The sequence below is a fragment of the Canis aureus genome, chromosome 5 (assembly GCF_053574225.1).
Source record: "Canis aureus isolate CA01 chromosome 5, VMU_Caureus_v.1.0, whole genome shotgun sequence".
Taxonomy (NCBI): Eukaryota; Metazoa; Chordata; class Mammalia; order Carnivora; family Canidae; genus Canis; species Canis aureus.
Genome location: NC_135615.1, coordinates 44338682 through 44358507, shown reverse-complemented (window position 1 = coordinate 44358507; position 19826 = coordinate 44338682). Strand labels below are relative to the sequence as shown.

Genomic DNA, 19826 nt, shown 5'->3' with positions numbered 1-19826 from the left:
AAGTCTCCATAACCCATTCACTAATATCCAGCATTACCCATCTGTCTGGTTTTTTCAAGTCCTAAGATGTATAGATCCTGACACAGACCAGTTCCTTAGTTTTAATCACCAATAAACCTTTGTCAGCATCATAAATAGCACATATAAACTTCACAACATCAAAAATACCATATATATGACAAAACCAAAATTCACAGATTAGAATGAGCCCTTAGTGTAGGTTACCTCCACAGAGATAGGGCAAGGGGAGAAAAGAGGCGCAACAGACTTGTCCTAGGTAGTCAGTGCATGGGATTGGTCTAAAGGCACCAAAGTTGTAATTCCAGTTTAGATACTAATTCCCACTGGACCCTAAGCAGGTCAGTTCACTCCAGTCAGCAAAGCAAAGAGACTAATAATGGCCTCTCCTTGGGGCAATGGGAAGTAAAGTCTGTGAAGCATGTGGAAAGGAACACTGCTGTTACAGTTCGTAGAGAGGGAACCAATCAGAAACAGAGGCCTTAGGCTTAGCAGGGACAGAAAAGGTCAGCATATCCAGCCTATGCACTGATCTAATTAATCACTGGGCAACTCTCCCACCGGCCAAATTCAGATATCTGTCTCTCTGCATAATGTTTAGAAAGTACAAGTGAATATGAAAGAGTCTAAATTTCTACTGAGATATTAAGTGGCTGCTTTGAGTATGTGTGTATGTGTGTGTGTGCACATGTGTATGTATACATGTGCATGTATGAACACTGTAATAAAGTTGTAATATAGATCAGTATGCACCTCATTAAGGAAATCTGGATTTTTGCCTACCCTTGAAACATGCTCAGAGCAGCAGGTAGCATTGTGTTAGGCCACAATAACAATAAGCACTAATAAAACAACGATTTTAACTTATGCATAATCTCCTGCCAGAGGCATCAGTCTCTTCAAGTTTATGTGGGAGTCCAGTGCTTTCTGAAAAATGTACATTCCTGTTTTTCTTACTGTAGAGTTCCACAGCCTTGCCTTATTATTTTGTTTTGTCTGGTCCAGAAATATTTAATGGACTACTGGAAACTTCCTCTTTTCATTTTCACTTAAAAAAATCATAACTGTTAAATTCTGGGTTTCTTGCAATTCTAGTTGTCTGTTCTTTGCAGGACAGACTTCCAGGGTTTTCTTCTCCAGGTGAAAAGCCTATCTTCCTTTCACCTTTGCACATAGAGAGATTTGCCAAAGCTGTTCTCTGGACAGAAGGAATTTAAGTCATGTGCAATCTGTTCCAAGGGGCATATTCTATATCATGCTAGTAGAATGACTTGTCTTTTTTTCTTTTTTAATTCTTTTTTTTTTTTTTTTTTATTTACTTATGATAGTCACAGAGAGAGAGAGAGGCAGAGACACAGGCAGAGGGAGAAGCAGGCTCCATGCAGCGGGAGCCCGACGTGGGATTCGATCCTGGGTCTCCAGGATCGCGCCCTGGGCCAAAGGCAGGCGCTAAACCGCTGCGCCACCCAGGGATCCCTTGTCTTTTTTTCTATAGGAAAAACAAACTAAGACATTCTGGCTTTATTCAAAGAATTTGCAAAAGGGAGACATTTATTATAGTTGCTATAGTTCTGCATTATTGAACAAAGTGCTTTAGTGTTCATATGCTTGTGGGTGTAGTCTCATGAGCTTCCAAAGGAAACTAAATATGAAAGTGCATTATAACATTAGCTGTCCCGGGATCCCTGGGTGGCGCAGCGGTTTAGCGCCTGCCTTTGGCCCAGGGCGTGATCCTGGAGACCCGGGATCAAATCCCACGTCGGGCTCCCAGTGCATGGAGCCTGCTTCTCCCTCTGCCTATGTCTCTGCCTCTCTCTCTGTCTCTCTCTGTATGACTATCATAAATAAAAAAATAAAAAATTAAAAAAAAATTAAAAAAAAAAAAAACATTAGCTGTCCCTAAAGTAAGGTTAAATTTGCAAAGTATGCCAGTGAGGATGGCTATCACCTGGTTATGGAACACAGCTAATTTGTGATAAAATGTGTGTTCTAAATATGATTTTTCCCTATATTTTAAAAATTCTTTTACTTTTTTAAGATTTTCTTTATTTATTCATGAAAGATACAAAAAGAGAGAGGCAGAGACATAGGCAGAGGGAGAAGCAAGCTCCATGCTGGGAGCCCGATGCGGGACTCGGTCCTGGGACTCGAGGATCGTGCCCTGGGCCAAAGGCAGGCGCCAAACCACTGAGCATCCCGGGGATCCCCAAATACTTTTCTTATTGACAGGGTGAACAAAACCAGTTCATTCACATAGCAAACATTTTTTAGAAAACTACTTTTTGTGAGATGGGGAACTTTGGCATAGAAATAAAAACTCTGTGAAAGAATCAAGTAGAAATTTTAGAGCTGTAAACTACAGTATCAGAAATGAAGAAGGAGTTCAATGTGTTTAACTATATGACTGGACACAGAAGAAGAAAGAATCAATGAATTTGAAGACAGGCCAATAGAATGATCCAAACTGAACCCACAAAGAAAAAGAATGAAAAAAATAGTGCCACCACTGACTAGAATGTTCTAGATATGTGAGACACTACCAAATTGTGTCACAGAAGGATTGGAAAGAGATAAGGGGCAGAAGAAACACTTATAGATATAATGGCTAAAAATTGTCTGAAATTGCTGAAAGACATTGACCCACAAATAAAAGAGTATTTCAAAATCCACTAAGTGTTTCTTATTACCCCGGGGAATAAACTCTGAGTTCAGAGAGTAAAAAACTACATATGATCTGGTTCCTGCTACTTCATTATATTATTTCTTACACTAGAATGTAAGCATTCTGAAAGCAGTACATATGTATTTCTCATCCAACAGCATAATCTCATTGTTTTGAGAGTTATCTGGAACATCGTGGGAGTTCAACATATATATACACATTGTATTTAAAATGTGCATGTGTGTGCATGTATGTAAAAGAAACACTGAAGTTTCAAGAATTACTGGCCTCTGCCAAGACTGAAAAACTCAGTTCACATTTACTGAAGCAACTCATTCTTTACATATTTTCACAATATTATTACCAAGGAAGACACATAAGTTTACCCCATCCACATAGATACTCATCAAAATCAAACAGAAAAGGGAATAGGAAGCTGAGGTTATGCGGTTAATTTGTTTTAAATTTACTGCCTGACTGATGACAGACTCAGACTTCTCTTAGATTTGGAGCTAACTTTTCTAGATTTGACTCGTTCAGTCTTGTCTTTTTTCTTTCCTTTTCTTCTTTTTACTTTACCTTTTTTTAAAAAAAAATATTTTATTCATTTATTCATAACAGACACAGAGAGAGGCAGAGACTTAGGCAGAGGGAGAAGCAGGATTCCTGTCTGGAGCCTAATGTGGGACTTGATCCCTGGACACCAGGATCATGACCTGAGCCAAAGGCAGATCCTCAACCGCTAAGCCACCCAGGTGCCCCTCGGTCTTTTCTTAATGGCCACTTTTTCTACTTAGAGCTGACTTTGGACCAAAAAAGGAAAAATAAACCATTTAAATAAAATGGTAGACATTTGAATAGGTCTCTTAATTTTTGCAAGTATTTTATCTATATTAGCTCTATTCCTACAACGTTCATATAACAATTTTAAAATATTTCTATCAAAGTTTGAAAACTTAGGTTTAGAGAGGTTAGGTGACTTTTCCAAGATCAGTAGGAAAATATCTAAGTTTTAGGTATTTAAAATTATCTCAACATTTTTTTTTGCCAATATTCATCTTATTGACATACTTTTTTTTTTTTTAAAAAGTAAGCACATGAGCATAGGGAGGAGAAGGGCAGAGAGAGAGAATCCCAGTCAGGCTTTATGTTCACCAGGGAGCCAACTCAGGGCTCAGTCTCACACCCTGAGATCATTACCTGAGCTGAAATCATGAGTCAAACTCTCCCCCAACCAACTGAGCCACCCAAGTACTGCTACATTTTCAACCTCTTAGTCTTGGGTTATCTCCTATTAATGTTTTGTTTTCATATATAGGGCCTTTAAAAATCAGGCTATTTAAGATCTCTGATGGGGAAAGATGGAAATAGCAAGAAATTATCTTACCACAAGGTCAGAACTAAGACCTTAACACTCTTGAAATTCATATCTGTCCTTTGCTTCTAATATGGGTAACTTACAGCCTTGTTATCTTGCTTTCTTCCAGAAACCAAAATGCTAGTTATTCCTGTTGTATCTTACATTATGCTCATTAGATGGATTAGTGTTTTTAACCAGCAGCCATGCATTTGGCATGTAGATGAGAAAATAATTCCTAAGTCCCCTATGAAAGGGCACAGTCCAAGAAGGCATGTTGATTAAGTGCTTGCTGTAGGTGCCATCTTAGGGTTTCTGTTTAAATATGTTTTAATATTTCTGAAACCCTCATCATAGTCATTATGAAACTGCCACCCCCAACATGAAACTTAGTTCTCCAATTTGCCCCACCTAGCAGGAAGCCTCCTGGGTTATGGCTTCAAGGAATAATGATGTGGCTACATAACATGGCATTGTCCCAGTTCATGCTTTAATCCATCCTGACTTTTTTTCCTTGGTGAGATTCAGCCAAGTGCCTTGTCTAATGAGAACAGTGCTGGGCACATGAAAAGGGAATAGTAGAAACAGCCTCCAATTACAGACCAGTAGGGGAAATAATTTAATACATGTAATGTGAAGACATTCATTCAAAAATCACTTACTGATTGCCAATGCCATACCTAGCCCTGAGCCAGATTCTAGAGATATAAATATTAATAAAACTGTCTCCAAAAAAAAAAAAAAACTGTCTCCACTCAAGGAGTTCATTATGAGGAAGACCTTCTCATAGTGAGGAAGACCTTTATAAACTTACCCAAACTCTGTAAGTAGATCTTTAACTATAGAGTGCTTAATGAAAGTCCTTTGAAGCCTATAAAAATGCTATGCACATATTAAGGCATTTTAAATTCCAGAATGAATGGAAAATAACCATGAAACACTTTTAAAAATCTCTTTATTAATCAAAAGGTTATTTTGTGGTCTTTTATCCTTAATCCCTCTCCCCCTTAATCCTTTTAAAAGAGGTTTCAGATTCCTAAGATCCTGTGTGATTCTACCCAGTGGAAGGATGGCCATCTTGCATTATTAGAGTAATACCACAAACTAGCATATAGTTTCTGGATCATAATACACATGTATTTTTTGTTGAATGACTAAAAGAAGGCATGATTGAGTAAGAAACAGATGGGATGGATTAAAGGAAGGCAGAAATGGCCATGGAGTTTTGTTGAGTGTAAATATGCATGGCAGAGCTTTTCCTGCTCTCTTGGGCCCATAATCTGATGAGAAGAAGTGAGGCTCCATTATGATTACTCCAAATGTTTTATGTATCAAGCAGAGACTTTATGGTAGGTATGGTAAATTACCTTCAGAACTGATAAAAGAAGAAAAAAAAAGAACTGATAAAAGACAACTTTTTCATCTGATCTTTTTGGGAAAATACTTCTGATATTTTATTTCTTCTTGTTGTTTTTGTGTCTTAGGTATCTAATTAAATGTGTTTTCCATTCACTGTGCATAGAAATATTTGATTAGTTCAATAAATAAATCTAGAGGAATATCATCTTATTTTGGCAAAAGAAGAAAGATGAGAATGACAGTGATACTTAGGGATGATGATACGAAGAAAAGCCTCAAGAAAGGTTGGATTTGCCAAGTGATAGCCATATATGAGGAATTTAGATATGAAGACAGAGATCCCTTTTTGGACACAGTTGCTGGAATCTCCACTAGAATAGTTATAGTCATTACTGGGTATTAGTCCCCCAAATTGTAGAGATATATAGAAAGATTAGGTGATTTCAGAAAGTAACCACTAAAGCAATGAAGTCCTAGGAAGGATAAGGATTGAGGCTGGGAAAACATTTCTAGTTGTACAAGTTTAGATAATCAAGGACAAAGAAAGAACAAAACTATTTTAAAGGTCTGAAAAAATTAAATGCTCCGGAAAAAGGGTTAAGATATATCTTAAGATTTTAAAGTCCCCCAAAGCTAGTAGATTATAAAGAAAATAGTGAATTGACAGTAACAATCAGGCAAAGTTCAGCCTTGATTTGTGGTCTCTAGGTCCCAGGAGTAGGCATCACAGAAACTCCATTGCTTTTTGGTTGTGAAATGTTGAAAGCAGTGGTATAGAAAGACATTCCTGAGAAGTAGATGATAACTGGCTGTCAGATAAGAAGTGGGACCAAAGGCCCAGGCCAGTGTTCTAGTTGCACAATCTACTTCTCTGTAGAAGTGAATTGGAGGTGGGAAGGTTAGAGATAGCAGTTGGAAGATCTCTCTGTCTACAGAGAGGTAGTTTGCCCAGATTTTCCCATCAGAATGCCATGGCCTAATTGCTGCTTTCTTCTGTAGGACTATGGGCACATTTCATCAGTCTTAGAGCCTTGCTTTTGTCCTTGATAAATGTGGATAATGGTTATAGTCTTGTCTCTGTCTTGTTGGGTGATTATGCCCTGTCAGCAACCTAGGATACAGTGAATGCTTAGTAAACAGTAGTTATTTAATATTGATGTAGCTGCTGCCACAATTCAATAATATATAGGTAATCAACATATAATTACTATCAGGTTGAGGAGAGTCAGCTTTAAAAGCAGGAGAATATATCAGAGTGGCACAGTGACTGAAGAGCATCAGAGGTTCTCCAATAGCACTGCAGACAAAGGTCCACAGTGACCAACCATGAGCAAAAGGCAATTCACCTTCATTACTGAAGAACCACTTCTGGTCAGGGAACCTAGTATAAAGACTTACACTAGAATTGAAGTCTCTCATCTGCTAGAGACATTGAATGATGATTGACACCCATATCTTTTATAGTCAAAACATTAGCAGCAATTTTCTTGGAAGAGTGAATGGTAGATCCCTTAGATCCCTTGTGAGCAGAGTAGGCTGAAGCTGGAACTCCTTAGGGCCAAAGGTGATTCTAAGGGAACACAGAAACCACAGGATTCTAAGACAAGATTTTTCCCAAAAAACCTAATACAACCAACATACTGAGATTTCTTATAGGGATGCTTAAAGAAACTCAATATACAATACAAACTTTTTCTCTGTTAGAAATAGAAAGCTATTACATAGAGATAGAAAATGATCTTGAGTAATGTTTCTTTGTCTTCAGTTCTGGGTTCAAACTCTTTGTATGGTATTAGGAGCTATCAGTATTTGAACTTACTATACATTTTCAAGCTTTTTTTTTTTTTCCATTCTTTTAATACCCAAAGTGAGCTTCCCTATTCAAGTCCCACATTGTTTTACCTCTGAGCCTCGGCTCATGTTCTTCTTCTACCTACAGAGTCCCTCCCTTCGTCACTGTATATCAACATCCAACCTCTCCTTCCATGTCCAACTCACATATCTCTTTGTCCCCAAAGTGTAGCCTGATGTACCAACTAGAAGCAACATTGGCTCTCCCAGTATCCACCAAGTTCTCTATCCGTATCTCTTTCATGGAATCCACTTTCTTCTTTGTATTACAATTATTTGACTAAATGCAGCCTCTCTCATAGATTATAAACTCTCTGAAGGCAAGGCTCATTTTTGGATGAAACTCAAAAAATGAATCTTTAACTCAATTTAGTGAATGTTTATTGAATACCTGTTATATACTAGGCACTTAGTTGGTGCTCTGCCTCTTTTATAAGACCCATCAGTTCGTGGAATATGGTTGCTAAATGAATGAACAAGTGAGATATGTGACCAATCTCAGCCTATTCCCTTTGGCCGTTTTTCAGTCTGTCTTTCAAATGGTCCCTATGAAAAATCAATCCTAGCGTAGGAATCCTAACCTCATGCCCCCAAACACTCAGAAGCTATGCCTTATCCTAGGTAAGAGAAGCCATACCATATTTTATCTGGCTATAGCCCAAAGATGATCAAGATCTGCTAAGACAGAAACTATATTCTAACCACACCAAAAATGTACCCTTATGTCCTTTATACAGGGATTTTATTTGGTTATTTCCTCTCCAACTAAATTGTTAATTCCTTTTGGGTAGTCTTTTTATCAGGACTCTTGTATATGGTGGGAACTCAATAATCTTTTTTCATAGGTGTGACAAATTCAAAATTGCTTTATGTAGTGATTTCAAACCATAAAACATGTACCATATTCTATAAAGAAAGACTAATTGGATATAGGAAAAGTTTGGAAGACTTAATTCAATATTGTCAAAATCTTTTAAAGTAATCAGTTCATTGGCTAGCTTCAGGTTAATTTTAAGAAAAAAATTAATTCAGATGTTTCAAGATTCCCACAAAATATTGGTGACTAATAAAATCTTGTTTATCTTACACTGAAGGTTCATTAGACCTCACCAAAGCAAAATTACTTTTGCCTCTACAGTTGATGCCTTTCCCTAAAATCTCAGTTTTTCTTAACTTTTTTATTTGATGATGCCATGAAAATACAGAGCAGCTGAAATGAATTATGTGTCCTTTCGGAGCAGGGGGAGGGAAAAAAACTTTCCCCAGGGATACATTTTTTTAAGTTCCTCTTTCTATTTGAAATGCTTCCTGACTCGACGGCTTGCAAGAATTTCACAATCCCATGGGTGTAAGAAAGACTAGTTCTGCAGAATAGTGGAACAACATTTCTTGCAAATTAGAAAATTATTTGTTTCTGTTGCTAACCCTATTCAAAATTCAATGGTTTACAAATGTCACTTCTTTCTGGTTATCTTTTCCAAGGTTACTGTGTATCAAGATAGATAAAATACCCTATGTAAAATTATTGATGATAATTACAAGATTCAGGAGTTCTTAATATTACCAGAGATAAATCACTACCTACGTGTTTGTTAATGAGTACATTAAACCTGTAATACCAAGTCAGACTTCTAAGAGTTGTCAATCAGTTTCAAAAAGTTGAAAACATACCTTGGCTCATCTTTGTTTTTATAAGCCTGTGCTAAAGAACATGCATTCAAGTCGCCGACATAGACACTGTTTAAGCCCAGGACGTACTCACAGAACTACAAGTAATCAACAACCACTGGGGCGGGCTTTCCTGAGGTGGGTAGCTTTTCACATTCATCCAGACTGTCTCTGCTCTCTTTTATAACCACCTGAGTCTTGGTCTCAAGACTTAAATCTCAGTTCCTTAAAAAAACTTCCAGTGGTTTTTCATCCCACAAACTCCTGTAGCTTTCATTGCATGGGTCAGCCAACTGGTACTATGCACTGTGCACTGTGATATGTTGTCTAAATTCCCTCCATGAATCATAGCTCCTGGTTGCATCTTATACTTCTTCTTATACACTAGACATCACATAAGTTCCTGAATAGAAAGAAACACAATTCAAGCATTTGAAAAATACATTGGAGAAGATTAGTTTGAAAGTAGGATGTGCATGAGTGAATGGATATATGTATCTCTTGTTGGATGACTGTAAGCCTTGCTGTAAAAATATCTAAGAAGCAAAGTTTATTGAAATCAAATTCTCCATTAAAGGCCAGTATATTATTAGAAATACATTATTGTATAAAAATAAATGAAACCAACACTAAACAAATTAAAAAACAAACCTATCATTTTATTTCCAAAACCAACACCCCAGAGATTGTACTTTGTTTCTGATATTCTGTCTTACATTTGGGGAGGGAACACTCTTCCTGCAAGGAAACCAGTGAACTTCATGTGGGTTACCACATATAAGCTAGAGGGAGCTCTGCATTCCTCAAGATTCCTACTTTTAGGTATAAGATTAGGAGCTCAATACAAATTATTTATTTGTGGCTAGGGCTGGGAAAAGAAGTGTGAAGTCTGGAAAAATGAACTGAAAATAATGAAGCAAAGGTTAGAGAGGTAGCGTACGTAGAGGAGGTTAGGAGCAACTGAGTGGAGTGTTGAGAAAAGGACCGCATCCAAGGAGAGAGAGAGTCAGCTGTAGTGGAAGGGATGGAAGGGTAGCTTGAAAGGGATCACATGAGATTAGGAGAAATATTAGGCTTACATTACTTGAGCATACACTGTCTGGTACTGTGTTAATGAGGCCTTAGTGGTGTTTAGTGAAGAAGCAAATGAGTGAGTGAATGAATGAATGAATGAATGAATAAAAAGGTTTTTTAATCTAGTCTTCCCCCAAGCTCACTAGATTTCCACCCTGAGATTAAACATTGTATCTATCGCCTCTCTTTCTCCTTTCTCCCCTGCTCCTCCCACCCGTTGGCTTTAATTCATTTCAGTCTTGCTTTAGATGATGTTATAATCTATTTCTAAAATGTCATGAAAGTTTTAGTTTAACATAATAAACAAACAAATTTCACCATGTAAAATTGCATTAGCATATGGTTTTAACTCACAGATTGATTGCTTGTCTTTTGGTCTAATATGTAATGTGTGTACAGAGTTCTTAGAAAATACTCTCTGGATCCCTCAAACTATAAAGCTGGCTGCCCAGAGTTGGCTGACCTAAAATGGCAATCTGATTAATTACCTCGCCTTAGAGAAAAGACGCGGCCAAAACATTGTTTAGTTCTCTTTATTCCAAAGCTTAATTTAAAATAAAAAAATAAGTTAGAAAATGTTCTGAATATTATGAGGAAAAGATGTCTAAGAAAATCTGTAAGTTTTTATTTTTAATATAAGAATGTGATAAACTTTTTCTTTTTTTTCTAGTTTTACTCTAAAACTCATATATCTAAACTTCTTGGACAAGATCTGTACTTTCAGGAAAGGTCCCCAAATCTCTTAAAGTGGGAGTTAAACTACATAAAAATGGGCAAGTGTGAAAATGCTCATGTGATTGTCTGAAAATACAATTCAAAATTTGTGATTCATGGCGTGGTGATTTTTTAAAATGGCACAGATGAAGCACATTATTCAGTCAATTAAGGATGTAAAGAGGCCTGCTCCAGATCCTTTGAGCTCCTTTCTATAAAGTTTACGTTTTAATTGGTCAGAGTCAGCCTTGTGCACACTTCCAGGCAGCCTAACTGATGAATTGTCTTTGACGAAACGTATCCCTAGACACCTGGAACAATGCAGACAATGTAGGACACCCTCGATAAACATCTTGGGAAAACTGAATACATGTGATTCAAACATGGAGAAGTAGTAGAAAGAAGATTCCCAAACACTGCATGTGGAGTTGTATGCCAATTCCATGCCTTTGCTATGCTGGTGCCCTCTATGTATATGCATTCATACTCTGCCATGAATAGCAGCATTTCACATGTGCAAACCATTTCCTATCTCCTCAGTCTTCACCACCACCCCCTTTTGCAGGATCTTTGAAGTGGGGCTCCTCTCATTTCTGGCCATGCCCAGCATGCCTGGACCAGAACTGGTAAACCTGGCATATCAAGTTTGGTTCTGCCCCCTGCCAAGCCATTGGCCACCCATCCCCAAAGTCTCTCTATGGTTGTGTGATGGAGGCTGAAAGGAGGAAAGAGTCCAGGAAATTTTTTAAAAAGGGGAAGAAGTAAAGGCAGGGTGTGGTATAAATTGAGAGAAAGCAAACAGGTTAGGAGAGGTGGTCTCAGGAGGAAAAAGTTACCTGGACCGTTAAGATATAGCAAAATGAAAGTCTTTATTTTTTTCAATAGTTGAGAAAACATATTTTGGGAACGACTGTTCTTCCAGAGGTGAGAAGGGAAAGTCACACCAGAAGAATCTTTCTTAGGATGAAATTGTGTGTCCTTTTTAAACAAATTGGGCCAACATGTGTTGGCATGTGTAACCATGCAGCTAGAAAACAACGGAGAGCCACAACAACACCCCTCCACCCCCAAAAAAATGAAACCTAGCAATGCTGATACATTTCCATCCACTCATCCTTTTAGCCAACCCCCTTGCATGACAGAGTATGGGCTGCCTGGGAGAGAACACTTGAGGGAGTGGTTAAAGTTTCTCCTTTATCACTGAAGACATCAAATGGGATGGGGCAGGAGGTGAAGGCTCTTGCTTTATTTTCAAGCTCTGCACTCCTCATCTGGGTCCAGCTTTTTGGCAAAGGGAAGGACACCAGCCGGGACCTTGCAGTCCCTCCACTCAGCACAAAGCTTCCTTAGATTAGTGCCCAAACTAATTTTTATGACATGTCATTCCAGTAAGGGCACTGCTGCATTTCACAGATGGGCTTCCCCCAGATAGCGACTGTTGATTGGCCGAGTTGGGATCTGGCTGGATTAGGGAAATTTAAACTGACAGCTGGTCTTTGCATGGAGCATAAAGCGCTTGTTGTTGAAGGAAGCGATGGGGGCTGGTCAGATCCCCTGGCCAAATAGGAGGGTTGCTCTTAGCTGTCGCCAACACTTCCCAAGCTAAGATGACTTCTTAAAAAACAAGAGTTGTGCAAATACAGTTGCACTGTACATGCTCAAATGATCTCAGGCTCTGCCTAAAAGATCAGAGCAGACAAGAAAGCAGCCCAGTGGAAAGTGATGTGGGAACACAGAAACAATTTTTTAAAGAAGCCCACTTCTAGATGGAAATCCTAGAAGTCCTAATCACTGGGAACCTGGCTTCCTTGGAGCAAAGAGTCATATCTAAGTCTCTGCTGGAAGTTAGTTTAGTTTACATTATCAGTATGGAGCAGGGATTTGAAAAGTTTACTTGCCTGAGGAAACACCTGAAAGTATTAGAAATAAAACCACTAATAAAAGCATGTGTATAAACATGTGCCAGGCATTGTGCTAAGCTCTTAATGTGCATTAACTCATCCAGGCATTGTGCTAAGCTCTTAATGTGCATTAACTCATCCAATCCTCACAGCTACCCCATGAGAGGGTACCATTATTATCCTCATTTTATAGAGGAGGAAACCGAAGCATAGAGAAATTAGGTAGCCTCTGGGCTAGTCTGAGACCCTAACCTACATTAATACCAGTGTTTTCTAAACTACAAGTGACAGTCCATTAAAGATTATAAAATCCATTGAGTGGGTAGCAACTAGGTTTTCGGAAAAAAAATCAGCGTATACTACATAAAGTAGAAATAGGAATTCTTTATCCTTTCAATTCATTTATATATGTTACTTGTTGATTGCAGTATTGTAGCCTGATATGTGACAGAGTAGTTGCCTCTTTTGAACTTTGTGTAAATGAAATGATGTCATATGTGTTCTGTTGTGTCTTTGGTGTCTACCTTCTTTTGCTCAGCTCTATTTTTGAGATATATAATCATATAATATATAACATAGCTGTGATTTGCTCATTCTCAGTAGTGAATTGTATACAATATACATATTGCATAATGTATGACCACACATAATTGTTCAAACCAGTTTCTTGTGGGTGATCTTTGGGTCGTGTCCATTTTTTTTTTTTTTTTTTTTTTACTATTACAGAGTACTACTATGAACTTACTACGATGTGTCTTTTGGTAGACATATGTCCATGTCTCTGTTGGCCAGGGGATCTAGTGAGGAATGAAATTGCTGGGTCATTGGGTTTATGAAGCTTCAGCATTAGTAGACACTGTCTAACAGTTTCTTCAAAATTGTTGTACCAATTTAAATGTTGCTTACAGTGAATTATAGTCAAAGAAGTTTGAAAATACTTTTCCAGATACAAATACAGAAATAATACATTTACCTACCCCGATCATCTTTTCCTTCCTGTTGTATCCTCCATGTACAGCTGTGAGCAGGGCTGAGAAGGTCAGGGTAGGGGCAGAAACCACAGCTTCTGAAACAGCTTCAGAGCATAACAGAACGAGTGTGCACCTGTTAGGTGTAAAAGAGCCGGTGATCCAGTAACAGGTTCTGCTCTCTCTGACTGGAAGGAACCCTCTTGACACTTCTTTGACCTTCCCCTACTAGTTAACCGTCAGCCACCTAGGACACTTCGGGAGACTACCCTGGTCCCCTGACCACTGCCTAGTGTCCTGTCCTCAAAAGCCCACCTGGTCCATCAGAGCACTCACTTCCCTGCAGCCCTCTCCTTCCAGGAGTAAGACATCCAGTTATAGAGACTACCACCTGAAGGCAAACCAATGAGTCCCAGAGAAGACTATCTTCAGAAAAAGAGGAGAAACAGAGAGAAAAATATAACTCATACCACCCAGGGAACTAAGGACTAGAGACTGCCTCTCTGCCTTTTTTATGCTAGCAGTGATGAGCACATGGAACATCATTCTCTGTCCAGAACAGTCTCCGGCTGGCACAGGACCACCCAGGACACACCTCCTGAAGGTCCTGTTCTCACTTCCCTTCTGACAGAAACACCCAGGCTGAGCCCACCTGACCTTGCCAAGTGCACACAACCAAGAACTGCGTGTAGGGGCAGTCTCTCCTGTGTGCCCTATGTTCCCAGGGAGCCCACAAAGAGTTTGAGAAGGAAATGCAGGGCCATCATGTGTGGGTGTGGAATTTGTGGCCTGAGGGGTGAGTGGAAACTGCTTCTATCAACCAGAGGGGCTTTGTCATCCTAGAGCCAGGCCTTCTTCTAACATCCATAGAGACTCCAAATAGATAGAAGGGGTCTGATTCTTCCAGTTCTCCCAGAAACCACACATTTAGAAGCTGCCTCCAACTAAAGAGAAGAGTAATACTGCAGGGCAACATACATTACTTGCAGTAAAAAGAGGATATTTAGAAAGTTGGCTCAAGATCCGTGGACGCCAGCCACATGTGGCATCAAGCACTTGAAACATGGCTAGTTCAAACTGAGATGTGCTGTAAGTGTAAAATACACAGGGGGCTTCAAGGAATTAGTTTAAAAATATAAAATATCTCATTAATAATTTTTCTGTTGTTACATGTTGAAATGATAATATTTGGGATACCCGGAACTAAAGAAAACATATTATTAAAATTAATTTCATCGATGTCAGTTTACTTTTTTTTTTTAATGTGCCCAAGATCATTTAAAATGACATATGTGCCTCACATGTACCTTTTGAATAATGCTGCTCTAAAGTCAGACCACCTGGGCTCTCGCTAATCTCTTGCTTTTGGGAAGTAGTCTAACTTCTTTGTGTCTCCGTTCCCTTGTCCATAAAATAGGAATATTCATGTGCCTCCTAACACATTGTTAGGAATAAGTGTGTTCATATCCATAAAGTGTTGAAAGCAGTGCCTGGCATGAAATAAATTTTCCCTAAATGTTAGATATTATTATTTTTAACATCATCCCTGGTCTTCTGTGAGAACAAAACTTGACAGCTTCAGTAGTTCTACCCTTGTCTCCAGGGAGGCCCAGGGTAGCCACTTCAATCAACACAGATGGAATCAATCATTTGCACTCCTGAGATGCCTACAAGATTAATGATTATATGTCTGGGAATGCCTGTCCTTTGATATAGAGGCCATACACAGACAGAATTCATGCTGTAGTTTATGATAAGCTAGATCCTGATCCTTTGATGAAAGCAGATTACGTCCTGTTCTCCCCAACCCAGAGAATGCTGGGAAGAATGTTCCCTATGGTGCCAACTGGGCCACAGACGAATAGCTGTTGTGGATGTATGCCCTTATTTCTCCTTAAATGATTACTACCAATGTTTTTAATTTATCAGAATACCAACATCTTAAAAAAAAAAAAAGTCATGATTAAATTTGGAAATAGATATACCCTGAAGAAAGAAATTGGAATCCATCTGGAACCTAAGAATATTTAATCTAAATCTTGAAGCTTACACATAATAGTTCGTTATGGATTTTCCCCCCCTGAATTGAATATGGGACCCTTGCTTTGGGCTACAATGGTGCCTGTTGTTCCCAACTCATTGAAAAACAAGTTCTGATCTTTTCCTTTTAAAGTATTCTGTTTCCAAATGCTTGTCTTGTTAAAAAAAAAAAAAAGCTGGGGGGGGGGGGGTAGAAGAAAGAGAAGGAAAAAAAGCATATCCTGGTGCCTTGAATTGGAGGCCACATTTTTTCCCCCAGTTAATGGCACATTATTTATTTTCTAGATGTGTAAATGAGTAATGAATCCCTCAGGGGAAAGATAGTATTGAAGAGCAAATAAATTCCATGGATGAGGTCCACAGAATTTTAAAAAATGATTATAAACTCATGCTTTCAGCTAATAATAGTCAGGGTTTTGTTGAAGGATAAGGACACTAAATTGAATTACACAACTGGGGAAAGAGAAATACATTTTCATAATTCATTCTGAATTACAGAGGTTTGATTTCTGTATTCTGCTGTTCTGGTTTAAAAAAAATCTAAATTATAAGAAGAATGATTCTGTAGAGAAGGCAAAGTTCTTTTCTATGAGATTCATAAAGCCAGGATGTTTCTCCCTCCCACTCGGGGCATCATAAATTGCTTCTGTGATCCTGTAAAATATCCCCAGACACTTATTAGCAACAGGCATGGCTAATTAACACAGCCAGGGAATGTGGCGCCTTCCCTGGATTCCTGAGCCCTTTAATCCAGAGCAGGACCCACACTTCTTTGCATGTCCCCAAAGCCATTAAGTATTTATCAGAGATCCAATTACTTTAGATCCAGGTCAAAAGGCAAAGCCAGACAAGGAGTATTGAATTGGACACTATTCTTAAAACTTTAAAAATTAGGATGTCTGTGACCACTCTGAAAATGGTGTCATTTACACAGAATTTTGAAGGAGATAGAAAAACAAATACCTAAGGGAGATGAAGACAGACTTGGGGTTTGACTTAATCAGGGGCACAGGGATGATGAAATGACCTGTTTAAGTCCCATCCAGCTCTATACCATGAGTGGTATAGTGCCATTATCTATACTGATCCATTTTTTGGCATCACATAAATTTTAATTCATCATCCTAGACTCAGACATTTTGTCTCTATAAAGAAATGTAATAATGAGTCAGTACCTATGAGTTCTGGATCATGTAATGTTAAAATTATATGTGATGTAGAACACTAAACTGCAGATCAAAACTACAGAAGCAATATTCCTGCTTGGATAGTTTTTGAAAGTCAGAATGTTGTTATTTCAGTCAAGCATTAAAGAAATAATTTTTGGTATCTCCATTGCCAAAATAGAGAATTGTACCATTGTTCAATTTTGTAGCTGACAGTACAAGCTAACCACAGGGACTGACATAATTTTTGGGTGATCCCTAAGGTATAGTCCCTTATTCTATACTCAATCATCTCTGTCTTCTCCAGTACAGAAGGCAAGCTTACCAGATTTAAGCTGGCACAAAGTTGAGAGGGAGAATAACTATGCCAGATAACAAAATCAAAGTTTGTTTTTTTGAGGGGAGGAGGAATTAGCAAGTATAAATGCAAAAACCTTTAGAAAGCCACCTTCACAAATACCTGTTGAGGATAATCTGCCTGGCACCACTGATGTGAAAAGGACCTGGGAGCTGTTGTGTTTCAGTTGCGGACAAACCCAGTATTCATGCAAAACACACTGTGGCTGAATTAATATAAGAATAAAACTTGAATGAGGTGGCAAGACTCCCACATACTTTGTACTTGTTTTTACCACATCTGGAGTGTGGTTTTCCTTTTTGGGCACCGAATTACATGAGATACAAGCTGGGGTATGATCAAGAGGAAGTAACCAGAATGATATTATATAAGGAACAGAAAGAAGGGAAAAGAAAGGCCTTTTGGGTTGGCATGACAGTTGTCTTCAAATATTCCAAAGGATATCAAGTTGTACAGACAATACTAGGACCTCAAGTAGAATACATCTTTTGTATTTCCCTTTACTAGTGCACTAGCCATGTCTGTCCACCTGGGATTAAAAACGTCTGAGTGGCAGAGGCCTCCTATTTTGACACCCCTGAAGCTCACCTAGGCTCTCACTGGGCTTCTTTAAAGCCTTTAGCAACTTTTACCAAATTGAGCATTTTGATACCTATACATCTCACAGTAACTATAATTTAAACAATTTTTTGGAAATAGTTTTAAAAATAAAATAAATATGCTTATAAAATTATTCGGCCATGAAAAATTAATTTTCTTTACAAGTAGAATATTTGGGAATCTTTGAAGAGTGAGAGAAATCTAGGAGTGCCTGGGTGGCTTAGTCAGTTAAGTGTACAACTCTTGATTGTGGCTCAGGTCCTGATCTCAGGGTCTAAAATCAAATCTCAACATAGGGCTCTGAGCTCAGTGCAGAGTCTGCTTGTCCCTCTCCCTCTGTTCCTCCCCCTGCTGGAGCTCCCTCCTTCCCTCCCTCTCTCTCTCTCTCTCAAATAAATAAAATCTTAAAAAAAGAAAAGTGAGAAAAAATATCTATAAACTGAAATCTACCTATAAACTGCTTTTGAATGTAATGGGATTTTTTAATGTTTTAGGTTGATGTTACTGGTGGACATTTAATTAACTGTTTTATTAATTTTGTTATATATATGTATATAAGTAATTGCTATATACAATATAATATAAATATACTAGGTTTAGTATTTTCATAATCTTTTGCAAAGCTCAGAAGTCCCAGGCACAGTACCCCTGAGGACAAGTGAATAAAAGATCACTGCCTGCCACAGTGTTACATAGTAAGCACTCAGTAGGTATTTGCCAAATCAGTTAAAATACACTGATTTATCAAATAGAATACAAAAATTTCTGGTTCACTTCTCTGCTAAGAGCTTGAGAGAGGGCACTAAAAGGAGAGTAGGAATGGGAGGGAGAGCAGCTGCTGTCCTCAAATTTCTGGTGGATCCGTTTGCCAAGAAAAGATACATCCTAATTTGGTTGTTAATTGCAGGTGTGATGGTCCCCAGTGCTGCACCAGAGCCATTTCATGTTAATAGCAGGAAGTGTACTGTGATCAGAGAAGCAAACTCTTATTTGGTTCAGGAGTTGAGTCACTGCTCTTCTAAAAAGGGAGGAATCTAAATATACTGAAAGAGGGAGCTAGTCACTGGATATCAGAAAGGGTGTCTTTTTGCAGGTCTTTTTGAAAAAAAGGCAACAGATTAAGCAGTGGATCAAAATATAAGTGAAAGACTTGCCCACCAAGTTAAAAAGCAGAAAAGAACCGAAGTAAAATAAAAATAGCTCCAACCCAGAGATCAAGAGGACTATTTTGTCCAAAGAAAGAATAGAAGTAGTCCGCTTACACTCTGCCAAGCCACTAGCTTCAAGTGCATCTTTGTGCAGATAGTCGAGGGTCTGAAAGGCTTTATTATTAAGAAGTTAATGCTTGACAGCAGCCGACTCCACCACAGCAAAATTGCCCGCCTTGGAAAGACGGCCTCCTATGAGTCTTGGGTTAATTACTCAAACCTCCAAATTATCCTTCAGGGAACAAAATGAAGCATGCAAAATCAAAAGCAGATCTGTAGCTGAGATTATGAAAAGGGAGTGGGTTCCTTTCCATTTTAAAAAATGATTATTTCTATTGTAGGAACCACAAGAAGGGAAAGGGAAAGAAAAAAAAAAAAACCTGCCCATGGACCAGGAGGCAATAATAAATGGCTGGCAGCTGTACAGCCCAAGGGGAAAACAAAATCTGCTCATATAAATACTTACAAGGCAGTTTTCTCTAAATTTCCAAAACAAGTCGCCACAAATCAAATTTTTTGAGAAGAATGGAGGTGCTGAGATGGAGATACCCCAAGTTTTGTTGCTAAAGAATATTTTCAGTGGTACCATTTTTGTAAAATAGCTGAATGTGCTAAATCAAGCCACCTACTATCTACTGAAAATAAAATAACCACTTAAAAATTATTTCACCCTCTATATATACTCATATCTATTTCCTCACCCTACTTCCCATTTCAAGACATAAATTCATTTTAAAAATAATGTGTTTTGGTTGAGAATCACCATCACTACCAAAACCTTTAATTCTTTTCTCTGCTTTTTCCCCCCCATCAATCATGGCTGTCAGATACTCCCAAAACTTTTTAGAAGTATCTCTTAAACAGTGGTAGGTCCCTAAACAT

The 19826-nt window shown here is 38.3% G+C and overlaps 2 long non-coding RNA genes across 2 annotated transcripts in view; one reads left to right on the top strand and one right to left on the bottom strand.

Moving 5' to 3' along the window:
• The window catches only part of LOC144314105 (uncharacterized), a 50014-nt gene extending 30902 nt beyond the window's left edge, over positions 1-19112 (bottom strand). Inside the window, exons 1-2 of the long non-coding RNA XR_013379770.1 lie at positions 18999-19112; positions 13582-13708 (exon numbers count right to left, since the gene is read on the bottom strand). This is a non-coding gene — a long non-coding RNA (uncharacterized LOC144314105). The remainder of the gene's footprint in view (positions 1-13581; positions 13709-18998) is intronic.
• The window catches only part of LOC144314104 (uncharacterized), a 425152-nt gene that overhangs the window by 333701 nt on the left and 71625 nt on the right, over positions 1-19826 (top strand). The window lies entirely within an intron of this gene.